This window comes from Quercus lobata, chromosome 5, assembly GCF_001633185.2.
Source record: "Quercus lobata isolate SW786 chromosome 5, ValleyOak3.0 Primary Assembly, whole genome shotgun sequence".
Taxonomy (NCBI): Eukaryota; Viridiplantae; Streptophyta; class Magnoliopsida; order Fagales; family Fagaceae; genus Quercus; species Quercus lobata.
In genome coordinates this window covers 15,967,175-15,984,214 of record NC_044908.1, presented here as the reverse complement: position 1 = coordinate 15,984,214, position 17,040 = coordinate 15,967,175, and the positions used below count along the sequence as shown (strand labels likewise).

The window sequence follows — 17,040 nt, the reverse complement described above, 5'->3', positions numbered from 1 at the left end:
GTTATACTATTTTGATTAATGAATGTTGCTCCCTTCACCATATATAATTTTTAATCAATTTACTATTTTTTTTTTTTTTAAGGTTGAAAACTACTTTGGGGAGATTAACAAGTGTACGAGGAAGAATAACATGATTTTACAAGAAGTTAATCGGAGAATGAAATAAGTGACTACATTCCAAGACACTTAAATCCAAAATCTCTCTCTCTCTCTCTCTCTCTCTCTCTCTCTCTCTCTCAAGAATTCTATTCACAATCCAAAAGAATGACAAGTTAAAACTGCTCCATTTTCAGAATCAGATGTGACTTGATCTTTCTACTCTGTCTCATTTGGATAAATGGCCCCATTGGCAGTTTTATGCACAACCTTTATTTAAGAAACTAGTGACAGTTAAGTGTAAAAATCTAGTGTAATCAACAGCCACACCGCACACATGAGATTAGTACCTCCAAGAGGCTTGCCCCCTCTCAACTTTCCAAGACATATCTATCCATGGCATGATCCAGTTCTAAGGTATAATTATTCTTAAGTTGAATTTGTTACAAGTTCCGGCTTCAACATTGATATAAATTCTTGCACATAGCAATATTAAAGAAAAACAAAATTATGAAGTTATACCCTCTTTACTCTAACCAATTTCCTGATTACCTAAAGGAGTAGGTTTTCCTTAAGAATCATTTCAGAAGTTTTCTTCTTCTTCTTCTTCTTTTTTTTTTTTTTTTTTAACAGAAATGATCATATTTGGTATTCTAACTCCAATGATAATTGAATATGTAAAAATTCACTTCCTAAATGACAAAACTGCAGATTACACAATAACCGTCACTAGTTTGAAATAAAGAGATGTGAATATAATCTTTATTGTGAGAAATAAAAATATCCATTACTCAGTGAAATAAGGTTGAAATTATCATGGATTTAAACTGCCAAGAATGATGCCCAATCTAGAATATGGTATTATCCTACTTTGGAAGTCATCATCAAGAGAAAGCATTGATATTTTAGTATGCCATGTTGTGTACAAGATTGATGTACGCTTAATTGACACAAGACACTGAGAAGGGTACAAAAAGGGCAATGACATGTTCATGTTTCTCCAGGAAAACTTGAAGAAGTCGAGAGTAATTCAGCAATGAAGTTGATACTGCTATATATATATATTACTCTAATGCTAGCCAACCCTATATATAAAAAGTGCGAAAAAAGGGGGGGGGGGGGTACTTGAGGCATGCATGCAAGAGAAATTATATTAATCTCAAAATTGACAACTCACCAGAATCATGAATATCACATGTTTTCAGGCAAACATGATCTCTTTGAAACTGATTTAACATGCGTGCCGTTAGAGCAACAATATGGTCTTGTCTTGCTGATCTTCCTCATGCGTCAGTTACCCCCCCTGACTACTGTCAGCATCGTTATACACACCTGAAAGATTAAAGAAACAAAGAGGCCGGCATGAGTTTCAGTTGTTATAATATGTTAAAATAGGCAGATTATATGCACTTGTAATGATGGGTGGTAATTATGACTTATGAGTCCAAATCAGTCACCATAATGCAAAAGGCAACATCATAAAAGAGAACTATCCGTAAAAAAGAAAAAATACATTTGAATCTTATAAAATAAACCAAGGTTCCATATAATCAATATCTTTGTTGTACTTCCAGAGCAAGCAATAATATACAGTTCATCAAGCTAAGGCACAATTTTCACTAGGAAGATGATTGAGCATCACTAAATTACACAACATAATTTAATTTAATGGGCACTTCACGGTTTATAGAAATACATGAAACTATAAATGAACACTAGTGTTTACAATAACATAATACAAGTACAATAAAATTCTTTTTTGCCAAGAATAAGATTCCATTTGATAGTGCCAATCATTGCATTCTAGAAATTCAAATAATGTGTGAGAGAGAGAGATTTTCATTAACTAATCAAATAAATTAAAACTTCCATTTCACGTCAAAGAAAAAAAGAACATTATCTCCAGAATACAGGTGTACAAAATTGTTCACCAATTTGACAATGATGATAATCCCTAAACCTGCTTGTGTTTATTCACCAAGACTATCTCTTGGTATCAAACAATTGTTGGCACCAGCAGCCATTTTACAAAACTATATTAAAAAATTTATGACAAGAAAAATAGCCAGCATAATAGAACATACTAAAAATTGGAAGAAGAAAAATTCTGACTTTTTTGAAACTTTGGCACCAACAGCCATTTACCAAAATTATATCAAAACCATTATGTAAACTACCCAGCATTACAGAAAACATGAAAAATTGATTACTTTCGTGAAACCTGCAAGATTATGCTCAAAACTGCCAACAAGCTATTGAATACGGCCAGTCATCATCTATAAAGTTGCAGGTCAACCACCATAACCTCATCCAATGGGTAGGTCCAAGCAGTGCAGCACAAGATGTGTAAACCACACTACCAGTATGACGATATATGTGAAAGATTTGGAGCAAGTGATCCGTATCACAAAAGTGCTTCTAGATCCTCTCGAGCACCCTTATTCCTGCTACACAAGCTGACAATTTAAAAACCGTCCCTAAAGAGGTCCTTTTAGAAATCACAGGCAATATTTGTTATTTTCTTCTTTCTAAATCTTTAGGTTCTATTTTGTTCCTGAAATATCATCCAAGATTTCGTTAAATATCATCCAAACCTACTTCTATTTTTCATTGAAATAAAGCATTGTAAAAAGCTCTAAAACCCCATATATATACTCTCAGAATGAAATGAGGATTGAATTTAAAAATGCTTTGATATGGAAAGTTACAATCTGAGTGACAAGTATCAAAAATATTAGACTCGGCCAAAAGTTTCAGGATTCAGTGACTTCTTCAAGTTAAGGCACAATTTTCACTAGGAAGATGAATGTATACTAAATTACACAGCATAGTTTAATTAAATGTGCACTTCACGTTTTATAGAAATGCATGAAACTATAAAATGAACACTTGGTGTTCAAGATAATACATAATACAAGTACCATAAAAGTCCTTCTTATTTTTTGCCAAGAATAAGATTCATTTGATAGTGCCAATCATTGCATTCCAGACATTCAAATAGAGAGAGAGAGAGAGAGAGAGAGAGAGATTTTCATTTACCAATCAAATAAATTAAAACTTTCATTTTAGATCAAACAAAAAAGAACATTATCTCCAGAATACACTTGTACAAAATTGTGCACCAATTTAACAATGACGTTGTTCCCTAAACCTGCATTTGTTTATTCACTGAGACAATCTCTTGCTGTCAAACAACTGTTGGCACCAGACGCCCTTTTACCAGACTATATTAAAACCATTATGGCATGAAAAATAGCCAGCAGCCATTTTACCAAAACTATATCAAAACCACTATGAAATGTAAACTACCCAACATTATAGAAAATACGAAAATTTGAAGAAGAAAAATTGATTGCTTTCGTGAAACTTGGCAAGATTATGCTCAAAACTTCCAACATGCAATGTAAAGTTGCAGGTTAACCACCATAACCACATCCAATGACTAGGTTCAAGCAGTGTACCACATGATGTGTAAACCACACTACCAGTGTGACCATATGTGAAATATTTGGACCAAGTGAACCTTGTATCACAAAGGTACTTCTAGAACCCCTCTAGCACCCTTCTCCCTGCTACACAAGCTACTTTAAAAACCTTCCCTTGGGTCCCTTTAGAAATGACCAGAACTATAAACTTTTTCTTTTTTCTTTTTTTGAGGGAAACCAGCACTACAAATAATAAATAAACTTGATTCATTACTGGAATGAAAAATGTTATGATATGGAAATGAAGCATTTTCCAAACCTTTAGCTCCAAACCTACTTCTATTTTTCATTGAAATAAAGCATTGTCCGAAGCTCTAAAATCCCATATATTTACTATCAGAATGAAATGAGGATTGAATTTAAAAATGTTTTGATATAGAAAGTTACAATCTGAGTGACTAGTATCAAAATTATTTGACTCAGCCAAAAGTTTTATGATTCAGTTACTTCAAATGTCCAATTTGTCTCACAACAACAATAAACCGAAGTAATTCAAGTACGATGGGTTTAAAAAGAAACTACCAATTAGTAGTTAAATTAAGATTAGAATTTAGTAAAAATATATCCATTCAACTCTATACTAAATCAATCTTATAACAAACTTACCAAAATGTGTTGCAAGTAAATCAATGCTGTTGCGATTAAGCAGGATCTATATTTTCAACTTTCCACATACAATATCAATTCCATAAAGTTCAGGCTTTGACATTCATGACCTTCCTTTCTAAATACAATGTTTTGTTCATTTCATAATAATAAATAAAGAGATAGTGAAACTACACATTGCAATGAAAACTAATAGCAGATCTGGTAAATCACTGATCTGACTTGTACAATCAATGGTTTGAAACTAGTATAATCCATAGTAATTAAGCGTACTGTACACATTATCTGATAGTGATATTGTTCACCCGCTTCATATATTATCTGATAGTGATATTGTTCACCCGCTTCATATGGCCTACTGGAAGATATCCGCAAGGTGGTCAGTAGTTTTCGTTGAGTCTGACAATCTTCTTGGGATATCTTGGGCATGTGAACGTGCAAGCAGTGGTTAAGATCTGTACCACTGGTTACACGCTCCCACCTCATATGGCTGCATCCATGAATGTTCTAGGAACTGCATCCAAAGTTACAAAGCACATACCATCAGAAAATTATAGCGACATGCATGTACATATATGATATATCATATCCCATCACTAATATGAAACCATTTGTGTGTATAAAGATATGTGTTTGTGATAAGAAGAAAGAGATTGCTTACTTTGAAGGTGGGTCATACTGTGAAAATCTGGTAATTCGCTGATTCGCTGTGAGCACAAACTTTTCTGTTCGTGCTGCTGTTTGATTCTCTTCTTTTTTGAGAATATGAGAATTTCTCTATTCTCCTCCATACCTACAGATATCTATATTGCTCACTCTCTCTTTGATCACATTCACAAGGGTTTCTATGAGAATTGAGAAGTGAAGAAGACTGAGGCATGGTGAGGCTATTTATGGCGTGTTTGGTTTGTAACGTATAAGCTATGTAACGTATACTTCTCATACTTCGAGAACGTACGCTAATTTCTAGGCCAACCAACCACCAATTGTACTTATCTTTTTGAGGGTTCTTTTTTTTTTTTTTTGACAAAATCATTTTGAGGTTTCGATAGTACGATAGTACAAGAGAAAATTTTGAACCCTCTTGAGACCAATAGTATACTAATCTTACCCCTTTAAAAAATAAAAATTATTTTACCTTTTTTTTTTGAAAATTTTTTAAGAATACATTTTCTAACCTTTAAATGTGCTGGATACTTGAAATAATCATAACATGTAGTAAATCTGAATCAAGCATTTTTTACATATGTTACTACAATTAAAATTTTAAATGATACATGAACATTGTTCTTTTTTTTTTTTTTTTGGTAAGATGTAAATTTTACGTTTTTAGTATTAAGTTGGCAAATTGTGAGCAAACTTGTGTCACTTGTGCCTTGAAGTTGACTTGAAGTCCAAGACATGTACCTATGACTACACAAGAGGCTTCATAATTTTTGGAATCTCTACATAGTATATGGATCGAGATCTTCACACGTAGCTTACTAAATTCGATCCGTTGAGATAATAATGCCGTTATAATCTTGAAACAACCTAATCATTTGACATAACTTTTTGGGGTGGGTTTTGTGGATTCCAAGTTAAGGTATAAAAAAATACTTAGAGGATGTGATTTTAGACTTTGGAAAATGTGTATTGCACACCTAAGGTGAGGGTTAACCAAGTTCGCACAAAAACATCACCTAGTAATCATGGAATTATGCAAGATTTTATGATCAAGTTGAAACTGTTTTAATGAGTAAACAAAGAAGTTTCAAGAGGATTTCTAGGAGTGAGTTGGCGTTCACATTCGAACAAAGTCCATTGAAGAGGAGTCCTTGGTTTTGGAGTGTGTGGTCACGTCAATAAGTCTACCTGATTTAATAAGGAAAATTATTGAATGCTTTGGAAGTACTATAAATGCGTACTCTCCCCTTTCACATAAATTGTGTGTTTCATTATAAATTTAATTAGTGAGACCCACAATTATGTGAGAGGAAAAAGTACGCATTTATAGTACTTCAAGAGTACTTAATAATTACCCAGTTAACAATGTATTTAGCATTAAATATGTTGTAATCTTCCATTATTTTATAATAGATTTGTTTCCTTTTTTTTGTTTTTTGTTTTTTTTTTTTTGAGAATCTAATAGATTTGTTTCCTTGAGGTTGGTGGATAAATTTTTGGAGAATTTTTCTTATCTAAAATTTTCTTTGTCACCGTATCATATGCTTCATTTAATTTCCATTTTTTTTTAATATAATAGATTGATTCTCTCCTTGTTTGAGAATTCGAGAATTTCTCTATTCTCCTCCATTGGAGTTTACCTAAAGATTTCTATAGGACTATTGTATTTCTCACTCACTTTTTGATCACAAAGAGTTTCTATGAGAATTGAGATGTGAAGAAGACTAAATCATGGTGAGGCGACTTATAGTGTGGTAGGTTTGTAACGTATACTTTTTTTTTTTGGCTGAATGGTTTGTAACGTATACTTCTTTTTTTTGGCTGAATGGTTTGTAACGTATACTTTTTTTTTGGCTGAATGCATGGTTTGTAACGTATACTTCGAGAACGTACGATAATTTCTAGGCCAACCCAATGGTTCTTATCTTTTTGAGAATTCGGTAGTACAAGATTTGAACCCTCTTGGGAGTTGGGACCAATAGTATTTTTAAAATATTTTTTTTAAAATTTTGTTACAATTTTTTTAAAATTATAAACAATTATCTGACTTTTTTTCTTCTCAAATAAAATATAGGATAAATCACTAAATTTCAAAATACACCCCTAAAGTTTGAGAGTGTTCGGATTTTACACCTTGAAATTTTATAATTTAGATTTTCCCTCCTGAAATTTGGAGGTATTAGGATTTTACATCATGACACTTTTAGAATTTGGATTTTACCTTCTAAAGTTTAGAAATGTTTGAATTTTTCTCCCTAAAGTTTGGGGTGTTTGGATTTTATACTCTGAAGTTTTAGAATTTGGGGGTGCAAAATCCAAATTCTGAAACGTTAGAATGTAAAATCTAAATACTCCCATATTTCAGGGAGTAAAATCGAAACACCCCTAAACTTACCAAAGTTGATAAAAGAAAAAATGATCTTGCATATATAGGTAAAGGAAAAAATACTTTTATGTTACTGATCTTACATTTTCAAAAAAATGTTACTGATCTTACCAACTCTTTTCCCCCCCAATTATCTTACCTTTTAGAGAAAATGAGTCATGTCACTCGTGACATAAGCAAAACATGTGTTACAAATGCATCAATCCTAAATCCATATGCTTGATGCATTTGCAACGCATGTTTTGCTTAAATCTAAAAGGTAAGATAATTGGGGGAAAAGAACTTAGTAAGATCAATACCATTGTCTTGGCCTTGGCCTCATGGTTATCAAGCATATGTATTTCAAACATATCCTAAATCTTTCTCCAAAAAAAAGAAAAAAAGAAAATACATATCCTAAATCAAATTTATGATACTGTGAACCCTACAAAGATTTTTTTTTTGGGTGAGCAACAAAGTTGGTTTAGCGGTTTAAGTTTCTAATTAAGGCCTCCTCATATTCATAAGATCATGAGTATCTCTAACCAAGATTTTGGGACGACTAAGTATTTAGTATTCGAAAAACTCTAGATACTTTTGTAACTAAGAATTTTTTAACACTTCTCTAAGATGGTTAAGATTTCATTTCTTGAATCTAATAATGTATATGTTAGGTTTAGCATTGGCAAATGCATAACAACGTGTTTTGAGTTGTAAGTATCAAATATCAAGTACAAGATCAATGTCCAAGAAGCTGCTCAATAAAAGGAAGATTTTGTAATCTAGACTTGCTCTCAATTGAGTGTCAATTGATCAAGAATGGGGAAATTAGTTTTTTTTTTTTTTTTTCCTAATATGTTTTATTCTCAGCTAACTGATGATATCGATTATTGTAACCCTAATTAGAGAACATATTTAAAGACCCATTAAGTATGACTTTCAAGTGGTTGTAGAGACAAAAAAATAAATAAATAAAAATAAAAATAAAAAATTATATACAAAGAGAGAACTCGAACCTCCAACTATCAACGCTTGAGTACAAAAGCAAATAGAGAAGATATTCTCATGTGTTGTTGCCATATTGTAGATCAAGGTTGAAGCCGCAGAGTCATCCTAAGGTAATTGTGGAAATCAAATCGTCAAGAAATTCTTGAAGACTCGGGCGTAAATTCATATTTGAAAAGTTCAAGAGGCTTGGAACAATTTGATGGGACAAGACCGTTTACAATAGATTACAATTAGTGATAAGGGTCTATTTCAATCTTAAACTTCAACTTTAATAGTGAATTTTTCTTGGGGTTAGGGTTAACTCTCGTAGTGGTTTTTCTCGTGGATGTATCCATACATTTTCCGCTTCATCAATATATGGTTATTTTCTTGCTTTATTATTTATTTGGTGACATATTTAAACCATGCAAATTAACCAGTAATCAAAATTAATGGCATAATTGGTTAATTTAATCAAGTAGAGTTAATTCCCCTAAAATCAACCTATTGGGTCTAAATTTTATTTCAATATAGCGTGTCATATCATTGAACATTTTATATGATGTGTAAATATCTTTTTTTTTTTTGGGTCAAAATGATGCGTAAATATCTTATTTTGCAAAAGGTAAACTTTCAATTTCCTGATTGCAACTCCCAAGGTAGGTGCAAAAATCATTTTAAACCTTCTCTCACAAACTTTGTGAACTTTTTTCTAGAATATAAAAGCTTAATTCAAATTGGTTGAAAATTACTATTGAAATAGAATCGATCCTTGAATAAAACTTTGGTACAATTTACTTAGGTGTCATACATTAAGTTTCAGAATTAAATTAAAACATATAACTACATTGAAAAATATTATACTGTTTATAATTTGGGTCCTGTTAACAGATGCCTTAAGGGAAATTGTTAATAAACTATTTAAAGAAAGCTTTGACACAATTTTCATGAGAAATATATAAAAAGCCGTCGAAAAAATTATTGATTTTTTATTTTCCTATAAAAATTTCTTCAAATAATTCTTAAACCAATGTCCTTTGAGCATCCGTTAACATTTTCCATAAAATTAATGCAACCATGTGTTTGTCTTTAATTGGAAAACTTAATATGCAACACATAAAGATCTGTACTTAAAATTTTGTCTTGAAACATGTATAAAAAAGGTTCATTAATTTAATGTGTCATTGAATGAGTATATTAATGTACTTTTAATGAGATTGATTGATTTAATATGTCATTGAATGAGATTGATTTAATGTATCATTGAATGAGTATATTAATGTGCCTTTAATGAGATTGATTGATTTAATGTATCATTGAATGAGATTCATTGATTCAATTATTCTCATTTAATGTACCTTTAATGTGTCATTATTCTCATTAAAGATACATTAATTATTCTCATTCAATGACACATTAAATCAATGATATATTATAAATTTTGGGGGTGTTTGGATTTTACTCCTTAAAGTTTGTGAATGAGATTGATTCAATGTATCATTGAATGAGTATATTAATGTGCCTTTAATGAGATAGATTGATTCAATGTATCATTGAATGAGTATATTAATGTGCCTTTAATGAGATTGATTGATTTAATTATTCTCATTTAATGTACCTTTAATGTGTCATTATTCTCATTAAAGATACATTAATTATTCTCATTCAATGACACATTAAATCAATAATATATTATAAATTTTGGGGGTGTTTGGATTTTACTCCTTAAAGTCTGTGAGTGTTTGAATTTTATACCTTAAAGTTTCAGAATTTAGGGGTAAAATCCAAATACCTCCAAACTTTAGAAGATAAAATCCAAATTCTGAAATGTCATGGTATAAAATCCATTTAAATATATATATCTTACCTTTTAGATGTATGATTCATGTGCTGTTAGACATATGATTAAAAAAAAAAAGCAAAAATAATTACATTACGTTTTATACATATATCATGTAATTTAAGATTTTAAATGATACTAAATTTAAAATAATATGTAATCTTTGTATTTTGTAAAAGGTAAATGTTAGGTTCATAATATTAGGTTGGCAAACTTGTACCTTGTAAGTTTATTTGACGTGCAAGACATGTGCCCATGATTGCACAAGAGTTTACAAGTTATGAAATCTTGAGACGTAGTAGATCGCTTGAGATCTAGACACGTAATTTGCTATAGTTGATCCATCAAGAATCATGCAGTCAAATCCTAATTTAGTCTTCAAAACTTCTAATGCTTCTCAAATTCCGAGTTAATGTATAAAAAGAGACCGAGAGGATGTGATTTGATAATTTTGAGAGTTGTGTATTGCACACTAAAGGTGTGGTTTAACCAAGTTCTCACAAAAGCATGATCAAGGTTTTAAGATTATTCAAGATTTGTTGATTTAAAAAAGTCATTTCACAAGTCTAGGATTAAAAAGTCATATTACTTTTCCTTTTTTCTTTTTTTGTAATATGACTTTTTTATTCCTAGACTTTTGAAATTACTTTTTTTAATCATCAAATCTTGAATAATCTTAAAACCTTGATCATGCTTTTGTGAGACTTGACATAACACAAAGTTAAAGTTGAATTGAACTTTCAAGCACAAAATTGTTATTTTTTGCATAAAATTTGGAAACTTTATTCTATAAATATCAATGCTTAATTCTCATTGCTGAAAAATACTCATAAAGTAGTATTGAGAATAAAATAAAATTTAGGTACAATTCCGATGTGCCATACATTAAATGTTTAGAAGACTTAAACTAATGCACTACTTCATTACAAAGAAGTTCCTAAGTTTATACGCAAAGATTATTTTTCTGAATTCACTGTGTGAATTAATTAATTAATATGACAACACAATAAAACCTAATTTGGTTATGTTTTCCAATTTCCTTCTACTATTTGAACAAGTTCCTCACTCTCAATCTGTTCAACCTGTCATCCAGTCTCCTTCCATTTCAAGATAAAAGCTTCAAATTCATAACTTTGACCTGACCTTCCCACTATTTTCCCCCCTTCTTTTAAAGCTCCTTACATCATATAGTTTAAACAAACAAAAAAGTAGAGATATTGTAAAGGAAAACTGTTAAAGAAATGTGCAATTTTTTATTTTTTTTTTAAGAAGAAGAATCCACTCTAATTAGTGTAATCGTGACTAAAATATACAGAGAAATAAAAAATTTAAGTCGGGATTCATGATGTACGAGGTGAATTGAAAGATTTGAAAGTGGATTTGAATTTTGGATGCAATATTTGAATTTCCAGTGTACGGTAGTATGTAATTAACTACTTTGTTTAAACAATGTAATTGACCACTTTGTTTAAAGTAATTGAGTTGTTGACATCACTGTAAAAACGTCAATCTATCTCTTTGATTCCAGTACCCAATGGCCATTCTTAAATTTATCAGGCCATTATTAGTAGAATAGTACAATAGAACTATTCCTGGCTAATCACTTAGCCTCTATTCTGTTTTAAAAACTAGTGCACAATCCTCATGACTTACTTGTCTTCGATTATAAATTTAACAGATATTTGTACATATGAAGATGAAAAATACATTTAAGATGGTTGGATTCTGGATTTGATTTTGACATATACTATTCATATTCAGCAATTAATCTCCATGAACAAGTTTGGAGCAAAACTTAAGTACAGTACTTAACTATTGTTCCTTAAGTTCTCCTCTTAAGATTCAGTTATCTAGTTTTTTTCTCATAGGATGAAAGTGTATTTTTAGTTAAGTACAGCCATATGACTAAATCTTAAAAGGGAAACCTAAGGAACGACACTTAAGTTTTGCCCATAAATTTGTGTTAAGTTATGGTTTTTCACATAATATTTATGTTGGCTTTATTCCAGGACAAAAAGTATTGTAATTAGATTAATTTATTTTTTTGTATTTTGTGGGATTTAATTGTAATAGGTTTAATCTTAAGTAGTGAAGATTTGCTCAAGAAATTGATCCCACGACTTGGCTTGTGAGTGGTGCGAAAGCTCACATGAGGAGCACATGTCAGAAACTAAAGAGTCAGTGTGTTTCGCGGCTCATCTCGCAACTTGGCTAAATCACAAGATGACCCATGAAATGCACTGGTTAAGTGTGGCTCTTATACCCTTCACTCATACTAAATATACCATCATTACCCACAAAATTATAAAGAGACTATTCCTACAAAGGTTTCTACAACGCTCATCTTGTTAGAGAGAGCTACACATCCTCAAGAAAGAAATCATTGTAGTTTCTTCTCCTCCCCTATCCCATTGTTATATCTTGAGAGGAGATTTGTATCCAAACACAACCCACACATATTCAGAGTGTAACGAATTTTGGAGCTTGGGAAGTATTGAGTATTTGCCAAAATAAGCCGATGGAGCTTGGTGAATGCAATCGGGCAGTATTGCGAGATCTTAGAAGCTAGTGAAGACAAGACTTCAAGAAGTCCGTTGGTAGCTGGAACTTGGAGGGCTCAAGTACTTTGAGTAGATTAGATTTGGAAAGTCTTTTTGTTATCCTCGTACTCCAACTTATTCGTTAGTAGATTGGGCTCAAGCCACATGAAAAGCACATGCCAAAAGTTGAAGAGTCAGTGTGTTTCGTGAATCATCTCGCCACTTAGCCAACTTGCAAGATGATCTGCAAAATGCAATGTTTAAGTATGGCTCTTATACTCTTCACTCATACTATATATACTATCATTACCTACAAAATTGTAAAAAAGGCTATTCAAAAGAAAACCCTACAACGGTTTCTACAATACCTATCTTCTTAGAGAAAACTACACATTCTCAAGAGAGAAATCATTGTAGTATCTTCTCCTCCCCCCTCCCATTGTTATATCTTGAGAGGAGATTTGTACCCAAACACAACCCATACATATTCAGAATGTAGAGAGTTTTGGAGCTTGGGAAGCATTGGGTATTTGCCAAAATAAGCTGGTGAGGCTTGGCAAATGCAATCGGGTGGTATTGCGGGAACCTAGAACCTAGTGAAGATAAAACTCCAAGAAGTCCGTTGGTAGCTGGGGCTTGAAGGGTCTTTTTGGTATCCTTGTACTCCAACTTATTCACTAGTGGATCATTTCAGCCTAAAGTGCTAAGAAGAGGTTTTTCGTCGAGTTCTTCAGTTTCCTCTTTGATAACACATCGTCGTGTTATCTTGAGTTTGCTATTCTTTTACCCACTGCCCTTTCCATTTTAGCATTGCACTTATTTGTTCATCCATGCAATTGTTGAATGCTTAGATTAATTAATTTGCTAATCACGTATATTCCACATTAAGTATGTTAAGCATAAAATTAATCAAGTCATAATTAAGAATTGGAGGTCTAAACAAGCTATAATGTTCTCCACAATTTTAGCTTTCAGTTTGGTATTGGCATATACACGCCTTTTAAGTAAGCCTTCAAGTTTGAGGTGTGTTGTGGGCACCATGTAAAAGTTAACTCTATAAGAGCATTCTCATCAAGAATGCTAAATGTTATTTTTTAACATCAAATTTTTAAAAAGCACACTCCATCAAGAATGCTAAATGCTATTAATTTTGACATCTTGCTACAATGCGCTCTCAAAAATGAAAGCACACTTTAGCAAGATGTTATAATTTTTTAATATTTTCTCTTTCCTTTGATCTCTCTCTCTCTCTCTCTCTCTCTCTCTCTCTCTCTCTCTCTCTCTCTCTCTCTCTCTCTCTCTCTCTCTCTCTCTCTCTACCTTTTCTCTCTTTTTCTCTGCCTCTTCGTCTCCCTCTTTCTCACATCAAGCTCTGCTCCAAATCAGCACCGGTGTGGAGATCGGCATGCAGATCCTGCTCTCCGTCTCCCTCTTTCTCACATCAAGCTTCTTCTTCTTTTTTCTGCTCCAAATCAACACCGATGTGGAGATTGGCATGCAGATCCCGCTCTCGGATTGACTCCGTTCGAAGATTTTTCCTCCGTGTGTTGATCGTCGCTGTGGGTTTGGGTTTGGGTCTAGGTTCAATGTTGGTTTTGTCCTTCTATTTCCTCTTGCCCTCTAGTACTGATTTAAATTCCAACGGTCTTGCATATATCTGATGTTTTTGTTTGGTGTTTTTGTTTTTGTTTTTCTGATTGGTGGATGCTATTGTGGTTTTGGGCTTGCAATTTTGGTGGTTGTGGTTGTGGGTGATGGTGATGGTGATGGTGGTAGTGGTTGTGGGTGTGGCCGGTGGTGACTAAAGGCAGTGGGTGTGGGTGTGATTTGCTAGGTTGAGATGGTCTGTGTGAGTTTGCTGGGTTCAAAGAGATCGGAAGAGAGAGAAAGAAATATATATTGAAGAATAAAGAAATAATAAAAAAAGAATATTTAAATTAAGTGGTAAAAAATATAGATGTGGGGCCCGAAATCTGAGGTCCCAGCCCACTTTGTATTAGAAGCCCAAGCCCAGGCCGAGGAGCCTTACTGCTAAGGACGCGCAATGAAAGCTTCTCGAAGGTCCAAGGATGTGGCCGAAGACGACTTTACGCCCAACATCTTACAGAAAGGCCTGAAGAAAATGACAAATTCAGCACAAGATAAGCACAAGGGAGAAGGCTGCCAACGCCTTAATGTGGAGCCCAGTGCCTGACAAACCCACACTCATATCCTGCTATCCAGCCTTCCCCAACCACTCTGACGTGAGGATTGATAAGACAAGTAACCACCCTGAACAATGAGAAACGGACACGTGGGTGAAGAATGGGAAGGAAATACTAGTATAAAAGGGAAGCTCGTCGCATTGACAAAGGGGGCTTCCCAGGACCAGAGAAAAAGGGGGAGAACGAACTCATAAAGGAGGAGGGTGGCGAGGACAAGACGCTCCTCGGACTAATTCCGAGGAGATAGATCTTCACACCACATCCGTATAAGGCTTAGCCATACAGGCCAAACCCACCTTCGCAGGGGCTTCCACGAAAATCCCGGCCAAAACCGTCGCCCAACGACCAAGGACCAGCCTTTCCAAGCCCACTCTCTATAAATCGTATTGTTCGGGCCCCTTTAAAACGAGCCCATCATCGGGTCGTTAAAAATTGTGTCCCTACAATAGACTTTTTGATGTTAGGTGTATTGTAAAATAAGTTGTTAAAATTGATAAAAATGACTTTTTAAAATGCTAAATACTAAAATTTTTACAATATTTAATGAGAATGCTCTAAGTAACTGTAAGGCAATTTTCCTTACCAGCTCATAATCATGTCCTAAGGACACTACAAAAAAGATTGCTATTAGCAATGGCTAGAGTTCGTCACAACAACACAAAAAGCTGTCGCAGATTAGTAGTGTTGATGGCAAAAGGCCGTCGACTTCCGTTGGTAAAAGCCTTGTCGGTAATACTATATTACCGACAAGGCCGTCGTTAACACTTATTTTCGACCGTAAAAAGGCATTGTAAGCACTTGATATTTTTCGTCGAAAATAATTCTTCATATGAGGAAGTTGGACGACCAAATACAATTTGTGATGAACTAAGGTCATCGTTAATGTATTTTTTAGATGACTAAAAGTCGTCATAAATACTTGATTTGTCGTCAAAAATACATCTTCATGCGAGGAAGTTGGACGACTAAATATATTTTGCAATGAACTAAGGCCATCGTTAATGTATTTTTTCGATGACTTAAATTCATCATAAATACTTGATTTGCCGTCAAAAATACAATTTCAAACAATGAAGTTGAACGACCAAATACATTTTGCGAGGAACTATAGCCGTAGTTAATCTATTTTTTTCGACAACTAAAAGCCATCGTAAATACTTAGCTTTTCATAAAAAATACAACATCTTAGTGACCATTTACTTTTTTTAACTTTGACCGTTATTAAAAATTAGTTACCATGTCACTAATACATTATTTACAACAAAATAGCTCTGTCGAATAAAAAAAGGCTATTTATAGTACTTTAATTGTGACAAAACAATTTTGTCGAAAAAGAAACACATGAATTACATGAAAGTAAATAAAAAAATATAAATTACAAACATACATCTAATAAAAAATTCTTCATTCAAATAACAAGTACAAATCCATAATTGTTCAAAACTAGTAAGTGAATAATGCAACAAAATTGAAAATATCAAAAGGTTTACAAAATAGCGTGATGTTCAACAATACATGAAAGCTATATTAATTATATCCTTCATGAAACTTGAAAGCAAAAGTATTGGAAGATCAGTCATCATCTGAGCCAGTTTCCTCTATCTGAGAGTCACCTTCCTCCTCAAAGTCATCTTTTGTCATTATTCACACTATGATCTCCTCCCTAACATTGTTTTGCAATATTTTAAATTAAACTAAATAAATATACAAAAATTATAACTACACAAATTTTTATATTTAAAGTAAATAATAAAGAATTAACTAAAATATATTCATCTAAAAACATTAACACAATCACCATGATAAATGAAAAAACATCAAAAATAAATCCTTACTACCGACGCAAACATTGCCTCTATCATAAATCCTTACTACTAACAAGAACCTTGTAGTTCTCTTGTGAATAAGAACTTCCAGGAATACATCTTCCACCAATAACCACATTAATAGTACATCCCCATCACTCTTAAAAATATATCCATCAGCACAACAAGTCATATAAAATTATATATGCACCAAGAATAGCAATTAATTGAAAACTATAATGAGAAAATTTATCACTTATTTCAACAACCTCAAAAATAGAAAAAAAAAAAAATTAATGTTGATTATCTTGGAAAAAAATATATATGTGTAGTAGGTGCTTGCATATAATTAAGATTTATCAATAGATTGGCCGGAGCCACCAATGCACACAAACATTACACTATTTACTAGTACCCAACTGTCAAGAATTTTGCCTACAATACGA

At 32.7% G+C, this 17,040-nt stretch overlaps 1 long non-coding RNA gene across 1 annotated transcript; it reads right to left on the bottom strand.

The window, feature by feature from the left end:
* Nucleotides 1-4,270: 4,270 nt before the first annotated feature.
* Nucleotides 4,271-5,050, bottom strand: LOC115993145. Its single transcript, XR_004092785.1, has 2 exons — nt 4,849-5,050; nt 4,271-4,701 (listed from the first exon to the last, which is right to left on the bottom strand). It is a non-coding gene; the product is annotated as an uncharacterized LOC115993145 (long non-coding RNA).
* Between the last annotated feature and the right edge of the window lie 11,990 nt (nt 5,051-17,040).